The sequence below is a fragment of the Cydia splendana genome, chromosome 16 (assembly GCF_910591565.1).
Source record: "Cydia splendana chromosome 16, ilCydSple1.2, whole genome shotgun sequence".
In the NCBI taxonomy this organism is placed as follows: domain Eukaryota; kingdom Metazoa; phylum Arthropoda; class Insecta; order Lepidoptera; family Tortricidae; genus Cydia; species Cydia splendana.
The window spans coordinates 19,141,915-19,161,646 of NC_085975.1; the positions used below are offsets into that span (position 1 = coordinate 19,141,915).

Here is a 19,732-nt window from a genome sequence, read left to right on the forward strand (position 1 = left end):
TAAAACAAAAAGTATTTTATTATACTCAACACTCTCATAACAGTCATAACATACCTTTATTTTTAGTAATTATTCAATGATGTCACAAGGAATATATATTGCAATGTTCAATGATTAGGTAATTTATAAAATAACACATCGCACGGATCCCACCCTCAATACAATAGTGCCATAATTAAAACTCATTTCCAACGTAACCTTCCCCGCGACGCCTTAAAACACAATAATCAATTTTATTTACGTCCAAAACAAACAAAACCGCCGTTAGATATTCATCGTCAATTATTTCCCGATTATTAATTTCAATTTGCCGCGTTGATCGATCGCCCATAGGCGCCTTTACCCTACTTTTTCCATTGTCACGAAAATGTAAATTTTTGTTATGATACTCATAATCAATTTAACACATGAATAATTTATAATTTAGTTTTGAATAAATTATACGACACTTAAATTGTTTGGATTTAGATAAAGTTCTGTTATAATACCCAAATAGGCACCTTTAACTTATTAGAATTAACTTTTAATATCTATCTAAAATGAAACTTAGCTTGATCGATTTGTTATACGAGTTACTTCATACACGGCCTCCTAGGCCAGTCGGTAGTGATCCTGCCTACCAGGATCCTGGTAAGGGCGTTTATTTGTGTGTTTATCGCAAATATCTGTTCCAGGGTTATGGATATTTTCTATGTATGCTAATATATACTTGGTCAAGCAGATCTTGTCAGTAGAAAAAGGCGGCAAATTTGAAAAATGTAGGCGCGAAGGGATGTCGTCCCATAGAAAATTTGAATTTCGCGCCTTTTTTTACTGACAAGATTTGCTTGACCAGCTATATAAGTAATTATATACAACTATATGTATGTTATTACCTATATCGTCGTTTTGTACCCATAACACAAGCCTTATTGAGCTTTCTCTGGGAATATCTCGATGTGAATAAAATTGTACATGTCACCTGCAATATGTTACGCTTCGAAGGCCGCAAAAATATGTGACAAGCTCATTGGCTCTACAAATAAGATGGTGTCAGATATTTTTGCGGCTTTCGTCGTGTTACATATTATTGCAGGTGACTGTACTATAATATTTATTTATATAAATAAACGTTGCGATAGTTACAATACAATTATAAGAACGTCCGTCCATATATCTTAACAAATACTTCGCATTCGATATTGCCTAGTAACGAAAAACTAAATAAGCAACTCAGCAAACTATATACTATACCCCAACGATTTCAATCTCGAATACTAAGGCATTTGCCATAAAACACATCACCCCGTATAGCCGGGGTCACTGACCGACACAACTATACAGGGTGGCGTATTCTGATTGTTATAACAGGTTATGAATCTGGATTTGCTATGGATATACATACTTACATATATGCTAGATATGCTACATTTCTGGATAAGGAACGTCACTTTTGACACTGAGGGATCATATTCATAAGATAATAACAGATCAAGATCAAATTCAATCCGGTTAATACAATCGGAACACGGCTCAGGGTGGCTTGTGGGTCGTAAGGGAATGGGCGAGTCTTGCTGTGCGTAGTAATAGGGATGTGAACTAAAGTTATGATCGGTATCAGGTTTTGAAACTAATTCTTTATTAATCTTGTGACCTGGCCCCAATTTCACCACGGTGACAGGCGCGACAATTGTAAAATCACTGTTGCTGACGTCACAGGCATCCATGGGCTACGGTTACCACTTACCATCGGGCGGGCCGTATTCCTGTTTGCCACCATCATTGTATTATTTAAAAAAACTTTATTATATCGGAATAAAACAGATATTTCTTTTGCGTAGTTTCTGACAATTGTCAAGATTTAGAAGAATTGTAGGTAATTCTTGACAGGTAATGAGTTATATGTCGGAATTTCGTGACAATTGTAGTGTTTCTTGTGACAATTGTCATAAACATAGCAAGAGAAATATCTGTTTTTTTCCGATATAATAAAGTTTTTTTTAATAAAACAATGATGGTGGCAAACAGGAATACGGCCCGCCCGATGGTAAGCGGTAACCGTAGCCCATGGATGCCTGTGACGTCAGCAACAGTGATGTTTTACAATTGTCGCACCTGTCACCGTGGTGAAATTGGAGCCTGAATTTTCCAACAACTATTCCAAGTTTTTGGGAACTTTCCGCAACTTGCACATTATAAATAATCAATAAGTATGTAGGTACCTAGGTAGTTTCTTTTAACCATATAGTACATATATTCTGTAATAAAGTTTTAAATTTTTTTCTTGTAAATAAATCAATGCATGACGTATACCTACATCTACATGATATTATTCAAAATATACCTATATCGACAATTTAAGTTGTTTCGGAATCAGTGCTAAAAGTAAAACTCAACATAACCATACATATATAAAAAAGGAAAAAACCACTTTCTCCATCCCGGAATCAGGTGATTATTAACTCAGGTGAGTTGATATAGGTGGTAGAGTTAGACCAAGAAAATTCTGCAGCGATTTTGATAGCCCACGCAGTCAAGTGTTATTTAAAACGTCAAACTTCTATGAAATTATGATATATAAGTAAATAACACTTGCACTGCGTGGGCTATCAAAATCGCTGCGGACTTTTCATGGTCTGACTCTATGAACCAGCACCTTAGAATTGACCAAAGGGTGTCGAAAGCCTTCAGAACATAAACATAACATTTACTCGAGAAAATTCGACCCATACCGCCGTGACTCGGATGACCGAGTAGTCGAGGCATCTGCGGCGAAGGCAGAAAACGCTGGTTCGATTCCAGCCCTTGGCACTTTGGGCCTTGGTCACTTTTCAGTTAAAAAAAGAAGAGACCGATAAACTTCTGTGATCCCACCCTATGGACATACCCTTCGAGTTGGAATGCTCCCAACTCCTCAAATATTGCAGCGTACAACAATTATTACATATACGAATGCTAATGTGGCTCGTATGTTGCGCTGACGATGCCATAACTTTGCATTATAGCCGGCCGTGACTTTGGCAGTCGCGTAATATAGATATATATAACATTTCTACTATTAGACACCCAGCGTACTATGTACTATGTTTCAACGAACTAGAATAACTATTGACGACCGGTCTGGCCTAGTGGGCAGTGACCCTGCCTATGAAGCCGATGGTCCCGGGTTCGAATCCCGGTAAGGGCATTTATTTGTGTGATGACACAGATATCTGTTCCTGAGGCATGGCTGTTTTCTATGTATTTAAGTTCCTATTAATTTATATATTATATACATCGTTGTCTGAGTACCCACAACGCAAGCCTTCATGAGCTTACCGTGGGTCTTAATCAATTCGTGTAAAAATGTCCCTATAATATTTATTTGTTTATTTATTGAAGTCTGAGTAGACATCAAAAATGTCCCCACGTGTATTGCACCGCGAGTGACTCAACGAGGGTTTGTGGGGTTATGTGTCGGTCATGTACACCGTTTTTTGAGTCAAAAATGTACTAAGAGCGAGACGAATATATAGATTCGACATAACGTCGCTGCTTCTCACAGCATTCTTATAAATATTATTTTAGGTATTTCATTGTTCTTTACTATATAGTAAGTAAATGTTCCTTGTTTGTAGAAGATATATTTATGCGCTTTTAAAAGTTACAACAAATCGAACGTATCCACTGTCGTCTGCAGACGCTATTAACACTTAAATACCATCACGTCTGTCTGTCGTCTGATCTACCTATATTTATTGCCGATTTCCTTACCCGTTCACAGTCCCATTGTGCCCAAAATAATCTGCACTCAATTCTAATAATACGCAGTCTAAATAAGTAGCATTCCCTGGTATTCGCGGCCGTCTAGACTCGATCCATCCTTCAGCCGATTTGGGACTATATCATTTGACATGTACGTTTGATGTTTCACTTAAATGGTTGGCAGTCCTCAACTATGAGTTTCTTAAGAAACATCCTGCCTCGCACAGCTTGAGTCATGAATAATCGCCCGCTGTACGTCCGTACCGATACGACAATAAAGCATTCGAGAAAGGATCGTACTCCTATCTTAAAGTCCAGCAACGCAGTTGTGGTGTCCACGGTAATTGCTTATTTGGTATTATTCGTGTGCTCCTTTGCCTCCATAAAAAATATGTCACTTTACAAGTTTACAGGCCCATTTTTCAATACTCTGACAATTGTCACCTGACAATGACACTTCAATGCGGTCTAACAAGCAAACATTGACGCTAGGTGCAAAACCAAAAAGTTACGGGGAAAGAAAGAAAAATAACAAAATTTATTACAAAACTCTCCTTTATTCTGTTCCTTTTGTTACTAAATTACTTACTTTCAAATTGGCCACGATTATTATCAACAAAACTTGCAATTTTATATTAAGTAGGTTATTATAAAAACTCCTAAAAAACGAGTTTATTAAAAATTATGAAAATAACCTTTCAATTACGCCACCCTTTGACATGCCCCTAATTATTTTTATCTACATCAGATAAGTCATAACTAGCAAAAAACACATTAAAATCATATTTGCGTTTAAGCCCACAGTGGTGCTTGCTACCTCAGTCGCAGAAAAAATAATTAAAAATTCCGCAAACACAATCGACGTCAAACATGTACATTTATGTACCTTACACCTTTGAAATAAGGCGAAAAATATCTTTGCAAAGCACATTTTGTCGCCAACTGCGACAGTGGATAGTTCCCACGATTAAGGAGAAATTGTTTTATGGCAGTCTGAGATAAGTGATATAAGTTTTGACGTTTAATTTCAGTGACATTTTTATCTAAGATCGCGAGCGTTGGGTGATTTAGATCCGTCTGTTGGTAGAAGGGTAGTTTGTTTTACTTATTGTAATGTAAGGACTCGATATTATCAAAGTTAGTTAAACTTACATAACCTTTAGGTTTACAAAAATTTGGTTTATAATTTTATATATAATTGTTACCTACATATTAGACTGTACAAGACCCTGAAGCTACTCTGATTACGTCAAGGCCGTATAAAATTTTAACATTTCCGAAGACTCATGGAAAAATCAATCACAAAATCACAACACAATCGAGTCTCATTAAGATACAAGAAGCAATCATGATATTATCTGGCTGTTACACACCAATAATATTTGATAACAAGAAATCACCTGTGACTTAATCGCTTTATTTTGTCTATTCAAATTACTTTGAGCCTAATTTATATATCATTTCAAGATAAAATAAGTTCTTCCCGAGTATTTAGCTGTAGGTATGTTTTAGGCTTAGAGCGAAAGTTTTTAAGCTTCTATGTTTGGTGTTTATCCTGAAGACATACAATACATATTTTCCATTTAATTTTACATTAGAACTGTAAGTAATAGTTAGCTCTTAAGTTAGGTATCACATCAGGAGATTGATGCCTGATTTCCAACTTACGAGTTATTATTTTTATTTACTATCTTTAAGTTTCCCACTGCTGGGCAACCTTCTTACTAGTCTTACTAAAATAAGTTTTGAAATTGCAGCATAGTTTTAGTATTGAATTTGTGCTGTTCCTCAACTTCTTAGTTCAGTTACCTATTTAATGTTTGTATTTGCGTGTACTCAAAAATCTAATACTTTGTTTTTTCTGTGTTTCCATTGGAAATGTAACTCGACAGTATGCCTCACGCCGAAAGCGAACAATAGCTACACTTCCCTACTTGGTCACCGGCGACGCTGGCGAGGTTGCTATTCCGATATCGCGCCATCCGCGCCGTAATGCGGTTCGCAAATAACCAGGCCCCCAACAGACTTCACGCCGAGCTACGAAGAATGTGCACGGATTCGAGATTCCATTAACATTTTGGTATATAGAAACAGTCTCATACTCTCCGTGCACACTAAAGTAGGTAGTTAGCAACCGGAAAACGCTGCTATGCAATGGTTATCGATTTGCGGGAAAGGTCCAGTAAAACTATCTACTTAACTAGCATTTTAGTATCAAGTCCACCTGATGGAAAGGGGTTAACGTAGAAGGCTGTCACAAGCGCGGTTTCCAAACCGTGCTCTCTTTTTTTACATTTATACTGAAGCCTTTATCCTTTATATAACTCTAAAAAACGTATTGAGCCCGATTCACACGAAACTACAAATATACTTACTTAGTATGTAAAAAATTACAGCAATTTAATAATGCTTTTCAAAAATTGTGCCATGTCCAAAATTACCTTATGCCATCATTTTATAACTGACTTTGTTATCACTAAGCTCTTTGAACTTAAAAGTCGAGCTAAATTTAGTCATTAATCCAAACCGCACTCCACAAATCTCGCTCCTTGGCGCATCCCCGCAATGCGTTCGAGCGCAGATCAAAGCGCCGGGATGCGCAGACGACGTCCCCCTCCCCCTCCCCCCTAAACAAGCGCCATCTTGATCGTTTTGCGCCGGTGATAGCGACTAAAATGGTGGCGTCAGGACACTTCGTGGCGCCTAGTACTTGCATTCAAGAATGCAATTAATGGAAATTATTACGTGTTAATTGTTGATTAATTGGATCATCATTGAGTTCATTGTGTATCATACGATTAATACGATTCAGTTTATTGTTTTGTTTTACACAGTGGGTTTTTATTTTATTAAAATAAGTAACAGGCGAAAAGTTACCAACCAAGTCAATAGTTCCAATTCAAATAGCATAAAAATCATATAATTTTTTGCCACCGATACAAGAATAGATGGATAATGTTACTTCACAATTTACTTTATTTTCCGATGATACATGATCTTAACTATCTCCTTTATCTCAGTTTAAAGTAAATAAGCAATGGAATTTTATACGCAAGCCAACTATTTTACTAACTTGTACGATATTCGAATTACACATAAAAAGGACATTCCAGCCCATAAACCCGCCATTTCCGTCAACATTGTTAACCGACAACGTCAAACGATGACAAATCGCCCGCTGAAGGGCTGCGCAAAGCAGCAGCATTTATCATGCTATCATAATGGCTTTACCGTGCGTGTGTAATACGACATTCCTTCAGGCAAGTCTTAGTTTGATATTAAATTGACAACTGTTAACAGATTAGTTTTGTAAAACATCGTTTGACATCAAAACTTACTAAGTAACACAAGATAGCAATAACATCCTGTCCAAATATTTTGTGAATATCAACTGATTGTGGATGTTTATAGATGTAATTTATTGTTATAATATAATATACATCTATGAAAATTCACATTCACAATCGGGACGATATAGTACGGTCTTTTATACGTCTAAATATACCGTAGGGCCCATCCATTACCCATTCGATAAAAAATATTATTAACGTCATTGTCAATATTCATTAAGGTGTTATGCGTCATACATTATACTGAATGAAATAAAACCATTCCTTATAACAATAACTGAACTCTGACATTTTATAACAGTATTTTTATGACAAAACACAACCTCTGACCTTTAATATAAAGCCTATCTTCGCGATATTGTTCTTTATTGCATACAAATAGTCAACAAAAGGACCTCCCACGCGCCAGGCTAACAAATACGGAAAACTATAATAATAGGACTATAAGCATTTCATATTTTATAGCGTGAATAGGAAGCCGTAATAGTCCCCGTCAATTAATTGCAAAGATTAGTTGAAGATTAGCCTGTATACAAGTTTTTGGCCAAAAATAATCTAGGGTTAGCCCACAGTGCAAATGATAAGATAGGTTAGGATTTTATTTATTTTTTTGTTGTTAAGAACAAACACTCGTCGATATCTTTTCCATCGCCTATCACCACCATAGCTACATGCAAAAATTGGGACGATAAACATGAACATTTGCATAGTCAGTGGGGTAAAGGTAACAGTTGGCCGAATGTTAAGTTAGCCGAACAGTAAAAACAGTAAAGAAAAGAGTTAACTACAACTTTTTTATAAAAATAGTTGTTGAGGGTCACTCAGAATGAAGAATATTTTCGTTTTGATAATACGCGCTCTCCTTTCACAATACGAGTATTTTATTTATCTTATTATACGAGTAAGGCATCACGCTTGTATCTAACGCCTCTAAAGTTGCAAGCGTTCATAGACCACGAACTTATATACGACCGAAGAAGAAAGAAAATGGCTACTTTTATCAGGCAGGTACATCTGTCAATGATGAAGCCCGCTATCGTCTCATCGCACAAACCACTGCCCGAGAGTTATTTCTGACACAGACACAAAAGGGAGGTTACGCGCATTTTTAAGGAAATTTCCAATGGATATATAACTGGTGGGCGTCACTTCGCTAATTATACGTCTCGTGATATGAACGAATGACGTGTCACACGATACATGAATAAGTTATAAGACGTACATTGACTTTTATTTCTATTTTTATTAGTTTTTGACAGCAAGTAATAAATTTTGGCCCTAATTTCGCTGAATAAATAATGAAGGGGTGCGCCCTGCAAGGACAGTTGATGTTCGAAATGTTTTGTCTTATCTAAAAATCGCTATAAACCTATATCTACATCAAGTTATCTCATAAGAGCCCTAAGTGCTTTGTGTTTTACTTCTAATGTACTAAATGTACTAAGTTTCAGTTCAATCATGTACTTAATTAAATTAAATAATTATATAAAGGACATAAAATATGAATACCTCTCCAACGACATCAAATAAGGAGTTTTACCGAACTGACTAAAGTTAGTCTGCACTACTTGTATGGTTTTAGTCTAGCCTCTAGCCCAATGGCTGCCAATGTATATATTCTTAAGGCATCAAATACCATGAGACCAATACAAACTTAATTTTTTACATCAACATGTTACCTAAATAAATAAAATCACTGTTTTGTTATCTCAGTTTCGTAACCACACAATTGCCCAGCTGGATGCCAAATTTCAACTTGCTAGGTCATCTAAATAAATTGATGTCATTTTGTTATACTTTCCCGTGCGTCTCGATCGTGCCAACACAATATTATGTAAATACGAGCGAGATGCACGCGCGAATGATAACTAAATGACATTATTAAGATATCATTTCGACATCACAACTTGCATTAGATTATGATATAACGTAAAAATTAATGAAATACATAGGAAACATCACAAACACAATTTTAACATCAGAACAAAAATATGACCCACAGTTTGCGCCGAAGTTTTCTCAAATACCTATAAGGCCCACGACTGATAGCCATTGTTTTACAGTTAGCTTAGTACAGTCATTATATCCAAAAAACCGACCCTACCCGTGAATAATTAGTTCTTGGATTTTTTTTTCGTAGGTCCCTCGGGGGGGTCACTGGGAGTGTAAATTCAAAAAGTAGGCTTTATCAGGCTCCTGCGTATATTCGAAAAATGATTTTTTTCCAAAAAAACGGGTTTTCTTCAATAACTCGGCTATTTTTGATTTTACAGTTAAACCGTAAGGACAAAAATTGTAGGAAATTTGATTCTCTACAAGTTAGTCCAGTCATTATATCCAAAAAAACCGACCCTTCCCGTGAATAATCAGTTCTTGGATTTTTTTTTCGTACGTCCCTCGGGGGAATCACTGGGAGTGTAAATTCAAAAAGTAGACTGAATCAGAGTCCTGTGTATATTCGAAAAACGGTTTTTCTTGAATAACTCGGTCATTTTTGATTTTACAGTAAAACCGTGAGGACAAAAATTTTAGAAAATTTGATTCTCTACAAGTTTGGTCCTCACAATTTTTCTTCTAGGATCGATAGTTTGGAAATAAAATTTGAAAAAAGCAACTAATTCAAAATATTTTCAACATCTCGTTTATTTTCAACTTTACGACATAAATGAAGAGGACTAAACTTGTAGAGAATCAAATTCTGAACAATTTTGGTTCTCACCTTTTTTCCCCCAAAATCGATATTTTAGAAATTAAACCTGAAAAACGCGACAAATTCAAAATATTATCACTATCTCCTATGTTCCACGCTTTACGGCATAAATGAAGAGAAACAAAGTTGTAGAGAATCAAATTCTGAACAATTTTTGTTCGAACATTTTTTGCACCAAAACGATATTTTTTGAATAGGACCTAAAAAAGCGACAAATTCGAAATATTATCATTATCTCGTTTATTTTCAACTTTACGGCATAAATGAAGAGAAACAAACTTGTAGAGAATCAAATTCTGAACAATTTTGGTTCCAACCCTGGAGATAGAGCGTAAACTCTTTTCCGCCCCACCACAGAGGTAGAGTATCAGGCACGTTTTTTTTATGACGTGGTTTCCCCTATAGGCCTAATCCAGGTATCGATACTAATAACCAAATATAATGTGAGAGTCTGAAATGGGTAATAATTAAGTTGTAATTAATTAATGGGTAATTAATTAAGTTTAATTTCCAAAATATCGATTTTGGGGGAAAAAAGGTGGGAACCAAAATTGTTCAGAATTTGATTCTCTACAAGTTTTTTTCCCTTCATTTATGCCGTAAAGTTGAAAATAAACGAGATAATGATATTTCGAATTTGTCGCATTTTTTTAGGTCCAATTCAAAAAATATCGTTTTGGTGGAAAAAAAGTTCGAACAAAAATTGTTCAGAATTTGATTCTCTACAACTTTGTTTCCTTTCATTTATGCCTTAAAGCGTAGAACATAGGAGATAATGATAATATTTTGAATTTGTCGCGTTTTTCAGGTTTAATTTCTAAAATATCGATTTTGGGGGAAAGAAGGTGGGAACCAAAATTGTTCAGAATTTGATTCTCTACAAGTTTAGTCCTCTTCATTTATGTCGTAAAGTTGAAAATAAACGAGATGTTGAAAATATTTTGAATTTGTCGCTTTTTTCAAATTTTATTTCCAAACTATCGATCCTAGAAGAAAAATTGTGAGGAACAAACTTGTAGAGAATCAAATTTTCTAAAATTTTTGTCCTCACGGTTTTACTGTAAAATCAAAAATGACCGAGTTATTCAAGAAAAACCGTTTTTCGAATATACACAGGACCCTGATTCAGTCTACTTTTTGAATTTACACTCCCAGTGATTCCCCCGAGGGACGTACGAAAAAAAAATCCAAGAACTGATTATTCACGGGAAGGGTCGGTTTTTTGGATATAATGACTGGACTAACTTGTAGAGAATCAAATTTCCTACAATTTTTGTCCTTACGGTTTTACTGTAAAATCAAAAATGGCCGAGTTGTTGAAGAAAAACCGCTTTTAAAAAAAAATACCGTTTTTCGAATATACGCAGGAGCCTGATTCAGCCTACTTTTTGAATTTACACTCCCAGTGACCCCCCCGAGGGACCTACGAAAAAAAAATCCAAGAACTAATTATTCACGGGTCAAAATCTATAATGACTGTACTAGCTGCCTACACACGATTACCGGTATGGCGCTATCATTGCACCTGATGGACAGACCGATTCCATCTGTGGCAGGCTGGTTATTTCAATGAAAATGGTTTTAAGGGGCATACCAGAAATGTGTCGTGTGCGTGACGCCATTTTTTAACACTTCTGATAAAGCTGAGAATCCGGTATTTTTATACAAGTCTAAAGATTCCGTCACACAGGCGCGTTTTCCGAGCGGGGCGTGAGCGTTTTATATGAATATAAAAGCGGCGCGCCCCGCTCACGCGCCGCCCGCAATACGCGCCTGTGTGACGGAGCCTTAAACAAAACTTTATTTATACCTAGTAGAGTAATAGATTCTATGAGGTCGTAAAGCTTACCACACATTCAACATTATAAAAGGCTTATGGGTACACGGTAAGCAATAGGTACCCATCATCGTTGTATAAAAAAGGCATTAAAAATAGCAATCGCTAACATAACCCTTTTTTACTGCAGTTGAATGTCAAAAACTACGTTGATAACACAGATACTAGATCTAGAATAAAGGCTGTGCTTAATTGATGATTTTTTTAAGTGTAAAGTTACCTACCCATACAACCATTTCCAGTCGCCGTTACGACGCGGTGTTGACACATCTTGTGTCGACACCGTCTGTTTCGGTCACAATTCCAGTCGCAGAGTCGTCGCCGTGTCGACACAGTTACCAGAAATGGGGAAGGGTCGACACATGACACAAAGTGACATAAAGTGTGGTCGCCGTGTGCACACATTGTTTCGAGTTTGCGACTACTTTATGCCAAAATCATTCGTTCATTCGTTCATTTTGTTCCTGTCAAATGGAAACTGTCAGATGGAAAAATACTTAAATAAAAATAAGTGACATTAATACGCCATCTCGCAAACGGATTACAAGACGTAATTATATATTGTTTGCATTTATATTACAATAGGACTTAAATTATTATGGGGAATTAAACTGCTCGAGTGATTTGATAAACTAAGTGTAATATAATCAACGCGCCACCACATTGTTTTAGTTTAGCCGGAAATGAAATTGTTTACTTCTCAGTGCCTGAGGGGCTACCGCGAAAACAGAAATTCGCAAATTGCGGGGATCTTTCTCTTTTACTCCAATGAAGGCGTAATTAGAGTGACAGAGAAAAATGCCCGCAACTGACGATTTTCGATTTTCACGGTAGCCGTCCTGTGTTCATAACTATATTATTTGAAGCATTTTTAGTTCTCGATGCGTATACTATACTTAAATAACAGAAATAACGCTTTACATACTACGAAACTTGTTAATTATGATGTATAAATATGGTTTAAGGCTGAGAAATATTGCAGTCACAAAGTAGTTGCAATGTTTCGACTCTGTGTTGAACCATGACACGCGCTGTCAAAAGTAATAACAAAGTTACTGGTATGTTACTGGATTTGCAAAATGGCTCCTTGTGTTGATTTGTTTTCAGATATTCTCAAAGTGTAAAAATGCCGTGGTCAGAGATGGGCATTAATCGATTAACTGTTTATTCGACTAATTAATGGAATAAAAAAAGTTAATTCTCAAATTTTAATCGCGATTAGTTTAGTCGACCTAACATAGATTGAAATTGAATTAATCTGAATATTAATCGAATAAATTATCGATTAAATCTCGATTGAAAGTTGACAGGGGGCCATTTTTGTACGTAAAAATAATAGAAATGTCTTGCATGCAGATAGTAGCAAAACACTTTGTCATAAAAGTCGAGATGGGTGTCGATATATAGGTTTTAGGGAGTGCCGATTTCGAAAATAATGACCATTTTGGAATCCGAAATGGCGGCCATGCACTGTGTCATAAAAGTCGTCATGGATGTCGTTTTATACGTTTTAGGGGGCCCCAATTTTGAAAATGATGACCATTTTGGAATCCAAAATGGCGGCCATGCACTATGCCATAAAAGTCGTCATGGGTGTCGTTTTATAGGTTTTAGGGGGCGCAGATTTCGAAAATGATGACCATTTTGGATTCCAAGATGGCGGCCATGCACTATGTCATAAAAGTCTTCATGGGTGTCGTTTTATAGGTTTTGGGGGGCGCAGATTTAGAAAATGATGACCATTTTGGAATCCAAAATGGCGGCCATGCAGTATGTCATAAAAGTCGTCATGGCTGTCGTTTTATAGGTTTTAGGGAGCGCAGATTTCGAAAATAATAACTATTTTGGAATCCAAGATGGCCGCCATGCACTATGTTAAAAGTCGTCATGGATGTCGTTTTATTGGTCATGGTCATCAATTTCGAAATCTGCACACCTGTTTCAAATAAGGTATCGGTAGATGCATCCTAGTAAGTCAACAACATCTATATCTACTATCGAAATGTACTTTTGATAGTACTTATGTAGTAGTACGAAATGTAATCTGAAAGGAATCAAGTAATATATATTCCTGTACCTAATGAAGAATCGACATTGATTTCTATTACTAGTAATTGTAGTATTCGAAAAATTGATTCCTGATTCCTCAAATGGAATTGTACTTAGTAATTCGGTATTGTTAGATTACAAAGTAATCTAGGAATCGGTAATCAGATTACAAAGTAATTTCAAGTAATCGTGGAATCAGGAATCAATTACGAAATGCCCATCTCAGACTAAGTAGCACTGCATTCAATTGATCTGTTTGGCGAACCGCGAGTTCACAGTTCGGGGCGAACTACTATATGTATAGGTTTTAGGGTGTGCAGAATTCGAAAATGATGACCATTTTGGAAACCAAGATGTCTACCGTACACTTTGTCATAAAAGTCGTCATGGATCTCGATTTATAGGTATTAGGGAGTGGAGAATTCGAAAATTATGACCGTTTTAGAATCTAAGATGTCTGCCGTGCACGTTGGTCATGGTCATCATTTTCGAATTCTACTCTTCCTAACACCCATGACAACATCCATGACGGGTCATATGACAAAGTGCACGGCAGACATCTTGGAATCCAAAATGGTCATCATTTTCGAATTCTGCACTCCCTTAAACCTATAAAACGATATCCATGACGACTTTTATGACAAAGTGCACGGCAGTTATCTTGGATTCCAAACTGGTCATCATTTTCGAAATCGGCACTTCCTAAAACCTATAAAACGATATTCATGACGACTTTTATGACAAAATACGTAGCCGCCATCTTGGATTATAAAATGATCATCGTTTTCGAATTCTGCACTCCCTAAAACCTATAAATCGACATCCGTGACGACGCAAGTTATCTTTATTTTCAGATCTAACAAATTGCTACAGAATACAAAGGACAAAAAAGAAGCGAGGAGGTAATGAAACAAGCAAAAATACAGATGATTCCTCGACGCAATTGGGTGATTCTTAAATTGTGTCCAGATATTTTTGTCATAAAAGTTTTTATTTTTCACATATTACTCTCACAAGTTCCGTGACATTTCGACATTGCAATTTTTTAAGTAAATGTTTTTGTTTATCTATTAGGATCTCACTAGAATAATATAATCAAGGTATGTTTATATTTGATGATTGAAATAGTAACGCAAAAAAAAAAAATATTTGTGTCTTATATTGCTGCCGAAGACTTTTATTTTACCTTTTCCTTCTACACAAGTTTGGCCAAGTAATAAGAATTTAGGGCTCTCAATTTTATTTTGACTTCTACAACAGTAAAGCTACGAGGCCATGTTTGGTATCGTTTTCGTATAAATTCGCAGTACCAAATTTAGTTAAGGTATCACATTGACACCATTCCGAAGTAAAAACATATAAACTTATTAAAATACTTTCTTTTAAACTCCTCTTCACGCTTAAACTGCTGAACAGTTTTAATTTAAATTTGGTACACATATATTTTGAGTCCCGAGACAGGACATAATAAGTTATCTCAAAAATCATCCTTTAAAGGTGTGAAATGAGGTGTAGGGGGGAATTCAGAATTGACTTCTTGAAGTTAATACTGTTTAAGTTTAGGTTTGAAGTCATGTTTTTCTATCATTTTTAACTAAATCAAAGATGTAGACCATCCCAAATTTCATATAAATCGGTTCAGCGGTTATTGATTTCCCGTACAAATTTCCACGCCTAAGCCACGGTTAAGCGTCAAGAGGAGTTTCAAAAAAACCGGCCAAGTGCGAGTCGGACTCGCGTATTAAGGGTTCCGTACATTAAGTCCGACTCGCGCTTGACTGCACATTTCTAATAGGTTTTCCTGTCATCTATAGGTAAAGAACTATTTTGTGTATTCTGACGGACATACATACAGACGCACGAGTGATCCTATAAGGGTTCCGTTTTTTCCTTTTGAGTTACGGAACCCTAAAAAGATTTTTTTTTATTTTGTGGAATGGTGTCAATGTGATACCTTAAATGGATTCAGCACCCCAGATGTATACGAAAACGATACCAAACACGGCCTAGCACCTTCACTGATATAGATATATCAAGATAAAATTGAGAGCCCTAAATAAACTTTCAAGAGCGGATATCTCAAAAACTATTCAACATATCGAAAAAATTGACGGAATAAACTTGTAACAAATTAAATTAACTTTCATTTCGTATAAGTGGCCATGTCGCTGAGATGCATAGTTTCCGAGATATAATCGAAAAACCGGAAAATGGGGACCCCCCCCCCCCACCGCTCAAGGGCTACGGCCGGGGACTTTTGATATGTTCACCTCCTAACTTGTCAAACCGAGTTACGGAGTCAAAAATTGTGTTCCGAGCATTTCCCTCTACAACTTTTGGAGCATTCGTTGCCTGACCTAAGTAGCTTATTGCATTTCTTTAAAAACTTGACGGATGTTGGGTGTTTATATGGTTTTGGTCGATTATTATCATTTGCATTGCCCATGATGACTTACTAGAATTACGAGCACACGAGACACTAATAGTAGTTTGACAAACCTTGGTTTTCAAGAGGTATTTTATATTGACATTTGCTGTCACAAATTTGCTGTCAGATTTAGTCGCAAACCGCACGCAAAGTGCACACAAATGTGTCGACACCTTGTTACGGAAAAGTGTAGACACGGCGACGACACTTTGTTTCGAAACAATTCTAGACACATTGTGTGGACTCTGTTACGACACATCTGACATTTAGTTACCACTTTGTGATTCTGCGACTGGAATGGTTATATGGGTAGTACCTAAATATTTCAGCCAAATCGAAAAATAAAAGTTATCAAAGAAGCGATTTTATCTACCAGGTGTAGATTGAATCCAGCAAGCATAATATTTCGCCCCATTTTCCACCGAACACAATTCAAACCCTGCAAATGATTACCACCCAAAGCTACGATACAACTAATTTTTTTCTACAAATTAAACCTCCAAACGGATCCCAAACTCACCACCAAACCCTCTTGAATACGCACTTACCTAACAGTAATCAAACAAGTCCTTTACAATTTTTTCTAACAGTACCAAAACCGCTACACATTGTATTAAAAAAACGCAGCCTCATGTCATCTCAAATCGACTACCATCTGGCATATCCTTGGCGAAACATACATATGTCTTTTTGTCCAGATGACTTGCTTTGCAGAAACACTGTGCATTCCCCCAAGCGATTACAAACTTTATTCTCTTCGTTTAGGATATAAAATCATCTGATTAGTTTAATTAGAAAATTCATTCGTCTGTTTTCTTAAAATGAATCTATAGGGTGTATGAATTAAAGTTGGTTTTAACTTGGTAATGTTTTTGTCACATTTTTTTTCGGAAGTAGCACAAATTCATATGGCAAGGAGCGTGTCAGGTTTCGCGGCAGATGCGCCGGCGCGGCGGCGCACGCGCCGGGCCGGCTGCTATTTGTTTGTGTATTAAGAAAAAAACTTAATTGGAACAATACATCTATTGCTATTTATGAATTTGCGAAATTATATTGGTTATTTATAGATTATGGTGTAAATCATCTGAAAGTGGGTGAAGACGCGAGGAATACTCGTAAAAACACATTGGGATATTAAAGAGCCATTAGATATGAGTGTTATAAAAAAAAACATATTCATAACCATTTTATTTTATATTCAGTAACCTGTTCTTCACCTGACCTTAAACAAAAGTAAAAATAAACCAATTTCGATGGAATTTTACAACTTGATCATTAATATAATCATACGATATTTCCAGCGAATTAGCGTTTTTGCAAAACCCTTCCGTGTTGGTTGCAATCTGGTAATCAATGTAATCATGTATCGGTCATTCATAATTAATGTAATCATGGATCAGATCATAAGGATCAGATCTTACGCAACGCACGCGAGCCGCGGGGGTCAAAACAAAGATTTGGCTGCGAAAAATGCACGCGATTTGAGGTAAACAAATTATCATTCCATGTGAATCTTCATAAACACGTAGGTCTACAGACTAGAGTCACACATAATACTAATAATCTAGCCGCCGCCGTACAATCCGTGTTATGCTGTCACGACATTCCGAATTAACATGAAAGGACCCCGCAGCAAACATAGGGAAAAAGTGGTTTCAGTTAAATCTCACGAAATTTTAGTATGATGTTAATTTGGCTCTCCTGATATTTTTTTTGTATGGGCACAACTCTCTCAAAAGTATACTTTCAGAAATAATCAAGTATATAATTTTCTATATACGTGACATGTTTTCTAAAATCGATATATTGTTATGACACGCACTGACAGTTACTGACGTTATAAGTTGCAGCCACCAACTGTCATGAGGAGGAATTACGTAAAAATGGTTAACAAACACATATTTTTTATAAAACAATTAAGTACATCGATTATTTCTAAAAGTATACTTCTGAGAGAGTTGTGCCCATACAAAAAAATTATCAGGAGAGCCAAATTACCATCATACTAAAATTTCGTGAGATTTAACTGAAACCACTTTTTCCCTATGTTTGCTGCGGGGTCCTTTGACATGAACATTCAAAAGGTACTTATATCTATAGGATCTGTACGGACATGATGGTCGTGTTTGTCTAGCTAGGTGACAGAGTGATAAAGACAGTGTCTGTCTCTTTCAATCGCGTCGTGTTAAAGAGTGACACTTATCACGTGAATAAAGCCATTCATAATTCACCTGCTGATCATATTTCGTTGCTAAAAAATGTATGTAGCATGTCACTGTCCACACTGTTAACTGTCCATCGGTGGACCTTATTACAAAAGGCGTAAGGTCCACCGAAGGACAGTTAAGAGTGTTGCTGTTTGTAATACCTACAAAAAAGTTGGAGCCAGTAGAAGTTTTCCATTAACTTCTCGCTCTATTTTCTTTAAAACATCTTATACTATTCTAATTCTTACCTCTACATTTTTACTTGTTTGTGTAATTCCATTTGTGCCAATCGCTTCCAAATTGATCAATATAAGAGACAATGACCGAATAGAGACCACTTGCTCCCACTTGTCCCGCGTTGACCTCACCTCACCTCACTGCCTGACGTCACAGGCCACAGGCCATTTCATATTGTCTACCTGATTTCGCACATCGTGCAATCCCCTGCAAGATATCTTGTGCTACGCAACTTGCAAAAATATATGACACGCTATAAACTGAAATAGATGTCATATACTTAAGAAAAAGTGACCAAGCCCTCTGGCGGAGGCCGGATACCGAACCTTCGGTCAAACATGATTATCATACCGAAACCGAAACTGAAACCTCGGCCAAACACTAACAAAAATACGGTTTTTGCGTAGCCGAAAGATACGGCAGTTTTTGGTCGAAATCGTACTTACGGCCTAAATCTGATTTTTATGCCGAAACCTCCCAAAATCGAAACTGAAACTTCAGTCAGACACTATAAATTACTAGCTGTACTCGAGTCTTTTAATTTTTGTTTATAAACAATAACAAATAAACTAGTGTGTACTTTAAGCAGCTGTGATAAGTTGATAACTACCTGTTCTGTTAATACTTATAGCAATTTGAAAAGTTCAATATTCAAAAATAGAAGTGCGCGTGCGCGTGCGGTGAAACGCATGCAATTGGCAACTTTAGTAGCGCTGTTTAGGGTTGTCGATCGTTAGAGCTAACATTCGCAAAGACAAAGTGTGGCAATGTAATCATCAACGACAAATTTCTATGAAAAAATAACGTTTATGACGACACTCTCTCACTTTGTTGTGTTCAAGTCGATGCAAAGTTAGCGTAGACGGACTGTATGCGTTTATTATTTACGGGAGAGTTGTCTTATTCTCCAGAACTTTCAGTAAATTGAGAACGTTCTCGAGGACGGCACAACTATCTGTCAGCAAATTAATTTCGTCAATCTCTAAATTCGTCTATTTACTGTAATTTTGTACCTACTAGTAAAACGTTAATGTTACTATAATTTGGCTACGGATTTTTGTTGATTTGGCCCTTTTCGATAAATCGGTCATGATAAAATAATATAAACAAATCCATAAAAACAAATCAATTGACAACTCGTTTCAACATTATGGTGGAACACACGACACAAGCATTTCGATTAGAGTGCTA

At 36.4% G+C, this 19,732-nt stretch overlaps 1 protein-coding gene and 1 long non-coding RNA gene across 3 annotated transcripts in view; both read left to right on the forward strand.

The window, feature by feature from the left end:
* Positions 1–19,732, forward strand: part of LOC134798431 (protein prickle-like) — a 151,620-nt gene that overhangs the window by 33,986 nt on the left and 97,902 nt on the right. The gene's annotated exons all lie outside the window — the stretch shown is intronic.
* LOC134797932 (uncharacterized) lies at positions 9,144–11,097 on the forward strand. The gene is made up of 2 exons (XR_010145137.1): positions 9,144–9,586; positions 10,475–11,097. It is a non-coding gene; the product is annotated as an uncharacterized LOC134797932 (long non-coding RNA).